The sequence below is a fragment of the Empidonax traillii genome, unplaced genomic scaffold, assembly GCF_003031625.1.
Source record: "Empidonax traillii isolate 1590-97213 ecotype Southwest subspecies unplaced genomic scaffold, ASM303162v1 scaffold4:size3804566, whole genome shotgun sequence".
In the NCBI taxonomy this organism is placed as follows: Eukaryota; Metazoa; Chordata; class Aves; order Passeriformes; family Tyrannidae; genus Empidonax; species Empidonax traillii.
In genome coordinates this window covers 2,988,054-3,000,540 of record NW_020955197.1, presented here as the reverse complement: position 1 = coordinate 3,000,540, position 12,487 = coordinate 2,988,054, and the positions used below count along the sequence as shown (strand labels likewise).

At 37.7% G+C, this 12,487-nt stretch overlaps 1 protein-coding gene across 4 annotated transcripts in view; it reads left to right on the top strand.

The window, feature by feature from the left end:
• Nucleotides 1-12,487, top strand: part of FAM172A (family with sequence similarity 172 member A) — a 265,625-nt gene that overhangs the window by 142,685 nt on the left and 110,453 nt on the right. The window lies entirely within an intron of this gene.

Sequence of the window (12,487 nt, the reverse complement as noted above, 5' to 3'; positions counted from 1 at the left end):
GTTTATTTTTCTTATCCCACCCACCAGCAGAGACATAGATTACATATTTTATATAAGATACATATTATTCTCAAGATCTTCAGTTATTTCTGGAATTTCTGTTCTGTTGTTGTTCTGTCTATAATCTCAATAGAAATAAGACCCCCCTGTGTTTGGCCTATGTTGCCAGAGTTAGAAGATTGCTCCCAATTTTCCAGTTAGGTCAACCAAAAAAATTAAGATATGATAGAGGGTCAGTGGAAGAAATTCATATCAAAACAACTGCTCGCTATGTCATTATGACAACCTTCTGTAACAAATGTGCTTCTATTTTAACTTATGACAATTAATTGCTAAAAGTAATTTAATCTGACAGTGGCAAGGTGTTGAAAGACTCCTGAAGATGTCATAAAAGCGACCTTTCTGCCCATGTGCAACAAAAAGTCATTTTTAACAAGAAGCCTCAAAAACAGTACAACTTCTTTTGTACTTTGTTAATTAGTTATTGATTTGAAACAATGCTCTGCCAAATATTGTCAGATTAGCTAGACGCCAGCAAGGTCAGAGTGTGACAGTCTAGTCCTGATAATCTTATGGTATATAAGAATTCTGTTTTACTTTGAACCTTTTGTTCTGATATCCTGAGAATTACGTTTTCTGGCTTTAGCATCTGTGATAATTTAAAATACAGCCAAGCTGTCTGTTATGTAGTTTTATATTTTGACTTGTTAAAAAGATGACGCTGTGTTCGAAGAAAAATTGATGTTGATCTAATCTCTAATGATCTTTGATGATGGTAATGCACTACTGCTGCAATGCCAATGCCCTTGCTAATCTGGGTAGAAAAGAGCCTGTTTTAATAAAATAATCAACACGAAGGAATCACATGGTTCAAGCCAGAGGTACAATAAGTAAGTCCTGAGGTTGTTTAGCAACTCACTGGGATGAAAGATCATTTCATAACTTACATTATTGTGAAACAAAAATAATGGATGTGGGTCTGGATGGGAAAACGGAGAAGCAGAATTAAGGTTTGAATAGCTCAACATTCTACTTTTCATATTATTAAAATGAGAACCAACAGAAAATGCCAATCTGAATTTCAGATTATGTTTTTCATCTATTTAGATAATTATTTTATAAGCTGTGTGGTTACTTCAAATACGATTAACTATAGTATTCTACATATTAAGAGACTTTAGCAAATCTTCATAACTGTACATTAAAAGTGTATTTACTTAAAGCACTGAGCACTTTGCTGTCTTTATTAGGAGAAATCAAATAGCTTTGAGCCTGTTAAATCTTTCTTTCACTTAAATAACTACTCTTGAGTGTATGTAATAATTAGAGACGGAGGAGTGAAGAAATGAAATACAGAGCAAAGACATTCTATTTAGTTTACTCTATGTAAGAGATATAAACTCTGGAACAGAGACTTTACAGCTGAGGTTTGTTCTGAAACCATAGATGTTAATGAAAATACTAAGTTGTTGTTTTACTTAAATGTGTTGAAGTTTGTTAGATTCATTGTTTCCTGTGGTGGGGAAATCTGCATTTTCCTTGGCAAAAATGGTATTTTTCTTGCAATGGCATAGTTAAAAAAAATTCTGTTTCTCATTACAGCATATAAACAGACTGAAAAAGCTGGAAAGTAAAATAGGCTTTAAGTACTTCAGGAAATAGAAAAATAACACTTCTGCATGACTTCCATTAGGAGTTTTTGAATGTGTCAGATGCATTCATTTCAAAAGAAATTGCTCTTAGTGTTGAGAAAAATGCATGTAATCATTTAAATGACTGGCATGATATCTCTCTTTGTGTCTTGTGAAGATAGTTTTATTAATAAAAGTATTGCATTTCTTTTTATTTACTTGCCCTCACAGTTAATCTGTTAATTGCCAGAAACATGATTGGTGAAGACATCTGTGAAGATACAACCTGATGGTTTGTTTAAGAAATATTCTTTTGTTCCTGTAATTTTACACAAAAGGCCATCTTTGGTGACATTCATTATGTTAGGCAAAAGTATGTTGTGGCCAAAATCCCTGAGATTGAGTAGTTTGGAAAGAAAAAAGTATTATATGAGATGTAAAAAAGATATGTGTAAAATGTAGATATCCGTAACAGTGATATTGTACTGAAATGCAACTGCCTCAGTCTTTGAGTGTTTTTACTAATTGGAGTCTCTTTGGCCAAACTGCTGTGATTGTTATTTAAATTAGAATGTGTAAATCCACCTGCAGAGATTGGCAGGTACCATGTTTAGAGCTGAGGAATTGTTATTACACCTCCAGTCTGAGGAGTATACCCCTGCAGTATTTTCAAAGTGTTTGCTAGAACATGGTGCTTCACATTCAGGCTTCCTTCATGTGGAACCTGCAGGTTATATGGGAAAGGGAAAAAATATACCAAAAAAAAAAAAAAAAAAAAAAAGGAAAAGTCTGTCAGAGAGCTAAAAGGGAAATCAGTAATCTTTTTCTGAAGTAAAACTTCCTTTGATTCATTTCCCTACTTCCTCCAATTCTCTTCTCCTCATCTCGGTGACTCAGCCATGTTCTTGTCCCTAGACTAAAAAAAACCAAATGTCGTATTGGTGTTTCTTAACATTCTTGTCCTAATGATAAAATAATTAACTTAAGTGTCTTCTACCACATTAGTCAGTTTGGAAATAATATAAACAAAAAGTATACTGCAGACATTCAGGGGCAAGATCTGTTTTGAAGGAATGGTTTTAATTATGTACCATCCAGCTTAATAGGGAGCAACTGGTCCATTAAAAAAAGAAAAAAAGGCAGAAAAACTCCAGTCATTTAAAATACCAACCTCCAAGTTTTTGTTGAAGATAATAATTAAGATACAGTGAGAAACTGATTTTGTCTGATTTTTTTCCTGTTTTTGGTCTCCTTTCCTGCACTTCACTAGAAGAAAGTCGAGTGGTGATGGCAAGACATGCCAGACTCCAACAGAAGTAATAATGGGAAAATCCACTCTGGAATAACAGCCTGACAAAGTTGTCTTACCCTGGCTGACAAGCAGATGCTTTAACCAGGGAGATGATGATATAATAACATTTGAGACTTAATTAATTTAACCTGAAATCTGGGGTTTACTTTATAAACAGGAAATCCTTGCAAGTTAGAAAAAAGCTGAAGGAATAAGGAGAGCATTTGAATGGAGCATCAGAAAGTATTTGCCGTGCAGAGAGGCTGAGTCGTTGTGGATTGAATGACATGGGTCATGTTTGCTGCTTTCATTGTATATTTTTGCACAGATCTGCAGCAAAATTTGTCCTTTTCAGCTCTCAGTTCCAATGCAAATCTAAGAAATTCCACCTGTAACACCAGCCTTTTAAAAACACTCATATATCCTTGTAATATCTGTGTGGTCCTGACATGGCAGTGCTCCAAAGGTATCCAGTGAAGACCCACATTTACCAAAACTAAAATATAGTATTAGTTCTGTGATACATTAATGCGGCTGAGACCGTTGGCACATCTCTGAAGAACAGCTGTGGGCACTGACAGCATTGCTCTGTGGTTTCAAGCCATCCTTGTACAGTTTTCAAGCTTACAGACATATTTTTAGTGAGGACTTGGAGGCAGGTCCTGTGGTCAAAAGAGTGAAAAGAGAGTTTTCATTTCCGTGGTCAGTTTGCTTCTTGCTGGAGCACTTTGAATTTGAAAACAGGAAAAGAGAGTGGGTTTGTTTACTTTAATCTAGAAGTAAGTCTAGGTTATTGGTTGGGAAGTGTATTAGTTGATGGCTTAGCTGAGAAAATGCTTTTCTAGCTTGGAGTTGCTTTGGTTTTTTTTTTGTTGTGTGTAATAAAGCTGGATATAAAGGAGAAAAGTAACTCCCTCCTGCTGCCCCAGGGCTTGTTAGGATCCAAGCTTGCTCTGTTCCCGCATATATTTAGAATAGGTCTGAATTTTATTTCCTGACCACCATCACCAGGGAAAGCCCAGCATGCATCTGAAGTGTGAAAAGTGGGACAGGATCTGAAGTCGCCTTGGATGGTAATTGTGGTGGGAGCTGGGGAGAACAGGGCCCTGGGGAAGAGCCAAAACACAAAACATAAAAAACATGGCTAGACATTGTCAGTCTTGCATTAGCTAAAACTCGTAATTTTAAGCCTAATCTTAGCTGTCATGCCATAGCAAAATGCTGGTATCACCACATCCTACCAAGCCAGACCTACATCCCCTCTGCACTGGTGGGGGCAATTTAAATATTATCTTACTCTGTGAAATGCATTTTTGCCTTACCTCTTTTATTTGACTTTTACATATGCCAGATATTGCACATTTGTGTAATACTTGTTTGTTTAGTAGGATTGTTGAGATTGCCTGCTTTTCTGATAAATTTCAGCAGTTTTGGAGGTGGGACTACTCTCCCTCTAACTTAATAAAATGTGTATTTAACTGCAATGTGTAAGACTTCTACACATCCTTTGTGCTGATGACTCTATACACACAGCATTACTAGGGCTTCATAAGCAATATTGGGAACACTTCTATCAGTGTCCCACTTCACAAGTAAAATAGGCAAAAGAAATTACAAAGAATCTATCTCAAATAGATTTCAGAATAAGGCCAAGATCTCTAATACCAAAAAAGTAACCTTAAGGCACTTTGGCATATTGCTTTCTGAAGGCAAATGCCAAATAATAACTGTGCCTATGTTATTTATATCTGCAGCTCCATGAATGACCAGACTTAGCTATTGTGATATCTGGTATCTCCTATCTCAAAAGCAGCTGCTACCTACTGCCAGAGTATGTATCTTGCCCCCATCTCAGAAAGTGCTCTTAAAAATACAGTATAATTTTTCTTTTTTTTATTTTACCACTTCTTCCTCCTGTGGAAATAGAAGAGTCTCGCATTTTTACATGCAAAGGCTCATGATTTAATCCCTGCTAAGGTCATAAGTAAGGAATTTCTGAATACATATGAATACAGATGCTGAATAAAATAATATCACTCACTGATAATGCATTTACGTGATTTTAGTATTAAACCATTGCAGCTTCAATGCTCTGTATTTCCATAGATCTGCATCAGATATTGGAGACCATGAACCCACTCTGCCACCTGCACAGCTGATCAAATCCTGCTGGGTTTTGTGGTTTCAGTAAGGCAAAGTATGCAAATAAAATCCATACAGAGCCTGTAGACGAAGGGAGTGAAAAAAAGTGTCCTCTGTTCACACTTTCAAGGCCAAAGCATTAGCTGTCTATGATTTTATCTCTTCCCCTTTTGTTTTCTCTCAAGTGTCTCTTTCTCAGTCAACTCAGGACACAGCAAATAAAATAACTCCCTTGACCCACTGCTCAGTCTTCCATGGTCCTTGCTTCCCTCTGCTCTTCACATGATCTGCTGAACTGAATTTCAGATGCATGTTATCAGATTTAAGTTTTGTTATAAATTTGCATCCACTGCCACTTTTCCTCCACTGTTATATTCCCCACTCCTGGCTGCTTTGCCTCTGAGATAGTGTTGACGTTCTCTTCTTCAGCCTCCTTTTGTCTGGTTTTTCACCTATATAGAAGGCAGTCCATCGCCATCTCTCCTGAAAATCTGGTTATTTAGGAGTTCTGCAAGAGCCAACCCATCTTTGTATGTGCATATTTCCATGTATGTAGCATACAGACTACTGTTGCCTGTGTCACTAAGTCAGTGAGAAGTACAATTCCTACTGTTAATAAAATGTCCTGCTGCCTCCTGGGATCACATCTCAGGCTGGAGTGGGGAACCTTGCCGAAATATCTGTGCAATAATTCTCTCAACTCTGTGATTAAAATGGTCAAAAAGATTTTCAGGTAGATGGGGTACTTCCTAATACCTTGGAATTTCTCAGTTAAAGATAAAAGCTTTTTTAAATGCCCTGAGTTAGACACTTTCAAATCTTATCTTTACATACTCATGCTGCAGAAATTTAATACAAGATCCTTGCTTCCACTGTTCACTTTTACTTTTTTTCCCTGTTTTCAGTTTATATCCTCTCTTTACTTTCATCCTCTTTTCTGGTTGTGACATGCCATAGCTACTGTCTTTGGTGGAGGTGGACTGGGGAATTACATGCTGACTGTTTTTTTTGGCTTTGTTGACTTCAAACCTGTCCTGCTTTGTGGTCAGGACAGAGTTAATTTTTTCTCAGTAGCTGTGAGGGGGCAGATCCTGGAGCTGTATGGGCTTGTCTAGGTTATTGTTCTGTACAACTTCACTGTGACCACTGGAGGGAGAAATAAAGGAATTCTTGTTGAATAAGAGAAATGGGCAGTGGTCCACCTCTACACTGAGTCATGGATAGTAGAAAACGCCTGGGAGGGTGGCTGGACTGATGGAAAAAGATGAATTGGCAGCGCAGAGGGAAAGCCAGCTGGGCAAGACTGCCTGGGTAGAGAAGTAGTCTGCAGAAGTACATCATGTAGGTGCACACATACCCAAGAGTTGGGCTACTAAAGAACATCACAACAATGAACATGTGAATTGGGCTGCCAAGATTAAAGTGTGTCAGGTGGATCTGGACTGGCAACATAAGGGTGAGTTATTTCTTGCTCAGAGGGCCCAGGACACCTCAAGTCATCAGGGAAGAGATGCAGGAGACAAAGGGGCTCAGGATCGAGGGGAAGTCTCCCAGGTTATTCATGACTGTGAAATATGCACTGCAGTCAAGCAGGCCAAACAGGTAAAGCCTCTGTGGAATGGTGGATGATGATCAAAATATAAATATGAGGAGGTCTGGCAGATTGATTACATCACACTCCTGCAAACCCACCAAGCCAAGTGCTACGTGCTGGCAATGGTGGAAAGAACCACTGGATGGCTGGAGATGTACCCTGTGCCTCACACCACTGCCCAGAACATCTCCTTGGGCCTTGGAAAGCAAGTCCTGTGGTGACATGACACCCCAGAAAGAACTGAGTTGGACAATGGGACTCATTTCAAAGACAGCCTCGTAGACACCTGGGACAGAGAGCAATGGGACTGAGTGGGTACATCACATTCCTTACCATGCACCAGCCTCTGGGAAAATCAAAAGGTACAATGGACTGTTAAAAACCTTATTGAAAGCAAGGGTGCTGGGACCTTCAGACATTGGAGTCTGTATTTAGCAGATTTAAACAATTACAAAAGCCTCTTAGACCTTGTCCTGCACTGAGATTTTGGTGCTGCTCTGGTGATAGCAACCCATTGTATGGGTTCATTATGTTCCGCCCTAATGAAAGTTTTTGTCTCATGTAAGGCAAATATTTGCAAAAAGAGTGAGGAAAATGCAGCAGTTGCTAAGTATCATTTAGTACTCATAAGGGTGCTGTTGGAAAAGCGTGTTGTTATATATTTATTTTAATATAATTATTTTTTTAGGAGTTTGAGGGAGTTGCAAAAATTTGCCTGACCCATGCCCCACTGAGGCAGTGGGACAAGCTGTATGCAACTGTCAAGATGCTGCTGGTGGGGAAGGATCTAACATCTCCAGAAATAGGAGATCTGAGCCTTATGCATCCTTCTGTCTTCTAGGCAGTGCGCAGTTCTCTTATCCCGTATTTAACGTGTACCATACTTGTTTACAGCATCTCATTGAGCTAGAAGGGGAAATTATTTTGTAGTGACAATTTGTAATTATAGAAACCACCTTCAAATAAATTGTTAAAAAACTATTCAGGTATATGGCATACTTCCCTATTTGTGTGCATTCCACTTGTCACCAAAAAATGTGATTCCAACTCCTTGATTTAAAAAAAAAAAAAAAAAGCTGTTACCAGAGCTGAAAACTAAAACTAAATTGTTTTTTCTTTGTTTGAGTTTTTTTTTTTAATTTTGATGAATTAGAAGTTTAAGGTGGCATCGGAGCTGCTCTGCCTCAGTAAAGCCAATGGTGGTTCAAAATCTCCAGCTCTTATCTGTAACTTTCCAGCAACAAGCTACCTTAAAAAAAAATAAAGTAAAATTTGGCACTGAAACGGGAAATATGTGAACCTGTCACAGTAAGCACTCTCAAAGGGCAAGCTGCTTTGCAAAGAGCTAATTAACCTTAGGAAATAATTACACAAATATGCAAATGTTGTTTAGATAATTCCGTGTGTTATCAACTCAGGTAGTCCATCATAACTGCAGACCTTGCAGAGTCTAGGTGTTAGAATCTGGCATAGTTGATAAGGCTTCAGTTGCTGCATTACTTGAGCTTGGTATTTGACAGTTAATGACTGTAGTATTACATTAGTAAATTTAACCTGTTTCTTGAATGCAACAGAAAATAACATAGTATTCACCATGTGCATGCTGTTTATCTGTGTATTCCTAATGGCTCCAGCCATTAAAATGCTATATACCTTTCAACTCCTAGCACTAGCAATACTGGAAAAAAATGGCAGACCAAAATCTGAGTTGTCTCCCTCCACTGTTCTGTCCAATGGATGGCTTGGGTATTTGCCCACAATCAGTTTCAATTTTCAGGGACTTAAAAACTACTACAGAGAGAATTTTAAATCTGCAAGTTAGTTTTCTCAAAGTAAAATCTTTTGAAACAAAACTTGGAGCAGCATTTTATGCAAGTGTATTTCTGTCAGCATTGCGTAGACCCCAAAACAACATAGTCAGGAGCTGTTGTTCTTGGTGTAAGATCCCCCAAAATTGAGCCCAGCTGGTCTAGGTTGGAGGAGCCCAGGATGCCCGTAACTAATCCCAGGCCTTGACTTGAGGCCGAGCACGTCAGTGACTGGCAACCTCTTCTCTTCCACAGGCTGCTGCTTCAAGCATCTGTGGGAGAGGTTTGGGTCATGGGATTTTAAAGGACTTCAGATATATGCAAAACATGAATTTATTAATCATTATGATACTATTTTCATAGACTGTATTGTGAAATTATTTTATTAACTTTTTCATATAAAAATTAAAAGCTCCATATAAACTGTTTATGATCTTTTTTTGAGCAGTCGCTACTTTGGTTTAAAAAGTGAGGTATTTTTTTATATGTAGCTAAGAGAATGTTTTTAAAAATACTGGGGAAAAAAGCCTTTTATCACTAGAAAAAGGAATCTCTTCCTAGACTGCTATTTGCCAATACTCATCTCTTCCACATAAATAAAATTTCATTCTATTTCTAAACACTTGTTGATCATTTCTCATTCAGTAAGAATATGTGGCAAGAGCATATTTTTGATTAGCCCCATGCACCTGTCCTTAACTGAATCAGAACCTAATATTTGACTATTTCTATATTACTTTTATGCATGCCCCTTTTGTAGAAGGATCCAGAATATGTGTCTTCTCTGGCATTCAGGAAAAGGAATAAATCAGCAATCTAAAATATCTCAGCAATACTTGGGTTAAATTATTTTAATCACCTTTATCTCCAAGGCAATCTTCAGTGGGATTTGCTGCATCCAACTATGACAGGTGTTCAATGTCTTATAGTCTCCATAGCATTAATAATCACTGATGGTAAATGAGATATATTTGCTCTGTTTTTATTGGTGAAAAGAAATAAAATACAATAGTTATTAGGAAAAAGACATGGATGTCTTTCCATTTATTGGTGATTTAAAGGGTAAATCTTACTGATAGTGTTCCATTGAAAAGAGAAGCAGGTAAGATTTTGCATAATGGCAACTAAGGTTGTACCTTCTTCACTCAGAGCATCTATTCCTCTATTCCCCACCTGAGCACTACAGAGCTGGGATACAGGAGTCCAGTCAGAAGGGACCTGATCTGCAGCAATCCAATTAAGTGCCTTTTTTGGGCTACTTTGCATTGGTTAAACATCACCCAGGGGCCTTTTCACGTAACGTGTTTCTTAACTTTTTTTCTTTTCATGTCTAATTATATATATTGATCTGGGGGATGGATTTTCAGAGGGATAGAGACCTGCAACTGTGACTTCCACACCTCCAAAAAAACAGACCACTTATTTATATACAGAATTACCTGTTACAGATGACCAGCTTTCAGTAGCTGGAAATCTAAATTCAGCTTTTCCAGCACCTTTCCATCTCAGTCTGTTTCACAAACGAGAATGCGTTCAGCCTCAGATGCCTTTTGAGGTACATTGTGTAGTTTTTCCTGACTAATCTCCATTAATTTCTGTACAGTCATATAGATAATTATGTAAAGCTTGACCAAGAGACCCCCCCCCCATGAAATAATTTAACCGTGTCCTATGTAAGTGCATTCAGTTTAGCTGTAGTGAAATGACAGAAAGCAACAGCTGCTGAGACTGTCACCTTTCATACTGAAAATGCAGCATCCAGCCTCATAATTTAATCCAGGCCAGGCAGAGGAGGTTAATCCTCACAGACCCAATTTGAAATCCCAAGGAGACCAACTGTGCTTTGCTCCAACAGCCAGGTGTTTCTTGTACAGACATGGTGCCGGGTTATTCTCTGTCCAAGTTGTTTAAAATATGGGCTTGTTACAGGCAGAAAAAATAAGCAGATGCTCTGAAGAGAGAGCTGTTCTTCTAAATATACAGGACTCCTCCAAATTTCTCACACATATGTGCTTTTCTTACCTTGTTTAGGGCCTAGCAGAGTATGTACAACAACACAGGTGCTTTTTTCACCCTTAATAAAGGGAACTGTAGTTACAGTCTATGTGTAACTCATTCTAGCTAATTCTTTTTGCTTTTATAGAATCTTATTGAGTCCTTGTACTGGACTGTGAAGCTGTGCAGTTATTGATTTGCTAACTAGACCACTGGTTATTCTTTAATTGGTGGAAGCTTCTTTGGGCTGAGTTCAGAAGCTTCTTGCTGATATCTTAGTCTTGTGGAATCTAAAATTGTGTGCTTTTCCCAACAGCACATAGAATAATAAATACAATATACCTGAAAATGCTATATTAACCAGAAAGGACCTCCTCTTTTTCTCAAAATGGTAAAGCAGGGTTGAGTAGCTATACAAAAAAATGCTATTAAGAATATTTATGGTAAAATTGTTATTTTTTAAAGATATCTTCTGTGTAATTAACTAAAATAAATCTTTCAGATAAACTACTAATTTTAACATTCTCCTAGTGTTTTAATGTGCAGTTTCCATACATATCTTAATTAAAGTACATCACTTTTCCATAGGAAACTCCGTTCAAGATGTCCCTCAGCTTTATCTTAATAACTGGACTGTCAATCATATTTTCTTCATAAAATTTCTTTGGAAAAACTTCCCACTTCCCTCACAAAGAAAGGAGTCTTTACCTCCTTTACCTATCTCTACAATCAAATTTCAAGACAGCAGTGAACTGTTTTGAAATAAGCCCTTTCCTATACTGAGGTGGTTTACAATAGTTGATGCCTAATTAAGATTATGTTCTGTCATAGCCAATCAAGAGCAGGATTAAGAGGAATTCAATGTTTTTTGGCTTTTAATCATGACTGCCACAAAGAAAAACATAAAAGCACTTAATTGTTTTTAAAGCTTTGGGTCCAGCTCCGTGAAAGATTTGTAGCCATCTCACTCTTAAGAAACAGGGCATATAAACAGAAGTAGAAGCGGAAGTCTACCACTTTATTTAGTTGTCTCTCTTCCCACCAGTTTTAGACATTTAAAAGAGCTTAAATTCTCAAAAACGAGTTGAGGAATGGAACTGAGACCTAAATCACTTCAACATTCTTGGTAAAGTTGCAATAATTACAATAATTCACGCGGTGTAATTAGCAGCTTCTGATTGCCAGTGGCTTTTACTGGTTTGTGCTTTGTTTTCCCCAAGGAAACAAAGCTTTTGTGGACTATGTCAGAGTCACCTAGGGGTATGAAGTTGTTGATGGAGTGGAGCAAAGGGAAAAGGGATGCAGATTTTAGGAAATTACATGACCTTGACTTATCAGCTCTTTCTGGCACTGAAGTGTCTGGAAAGAGTCTGCATTGTTGTACTGGGTGTGTGAAATCCTGGTGGAGCAGGGGACCTAGCAGAGCATCTTACTTTTATCACCTGAGACTAGACCTTGACAAACTGATAAATAAGGAAAATATAGTAGGGTACAGTGCTTTCTGAGAACCTCTAAGGTGGGAGTGTACTAAGATCAGTGTACATCACTCTAGTGCCTTCAGTGATTCTTATGCTGGCTGACTTCGACAGAATCTTGTTCAGTAATAAGAAAAAGGGTTCCCCTAACTACCAAAGACTCCAAAGTAATGGCTACAACTAGACAAGAGGTTGTTTTTTGTGCTGTGTCTCATAATCTGCAGTCACAAGGAGTAGCATTTAAAAGAGTAGTTGCAAATATAATTTTAATCCTTAGCAGATTTCCAGTGTCCCATAATATTAAAAAAAAAAAAAAGTAAAAACTGAAATGATAGGTGTTTTCCAGCCTAAATGATTCTATGATTCTTTTTTTATATTGTTCCTACCTGGGTTTACTTGTTTTATCAGACTAAGGCATAACTACTTTAAACAAGCCATGAGCGAACAAACATTTGACAAAGACTTGTCAAAGGAATGAAAATCCAAGCAGTGGCTCATAATTTCTTTGAATGCCTATGTTTAGCAGAATTGTCGTCAAGATATTTAGACAA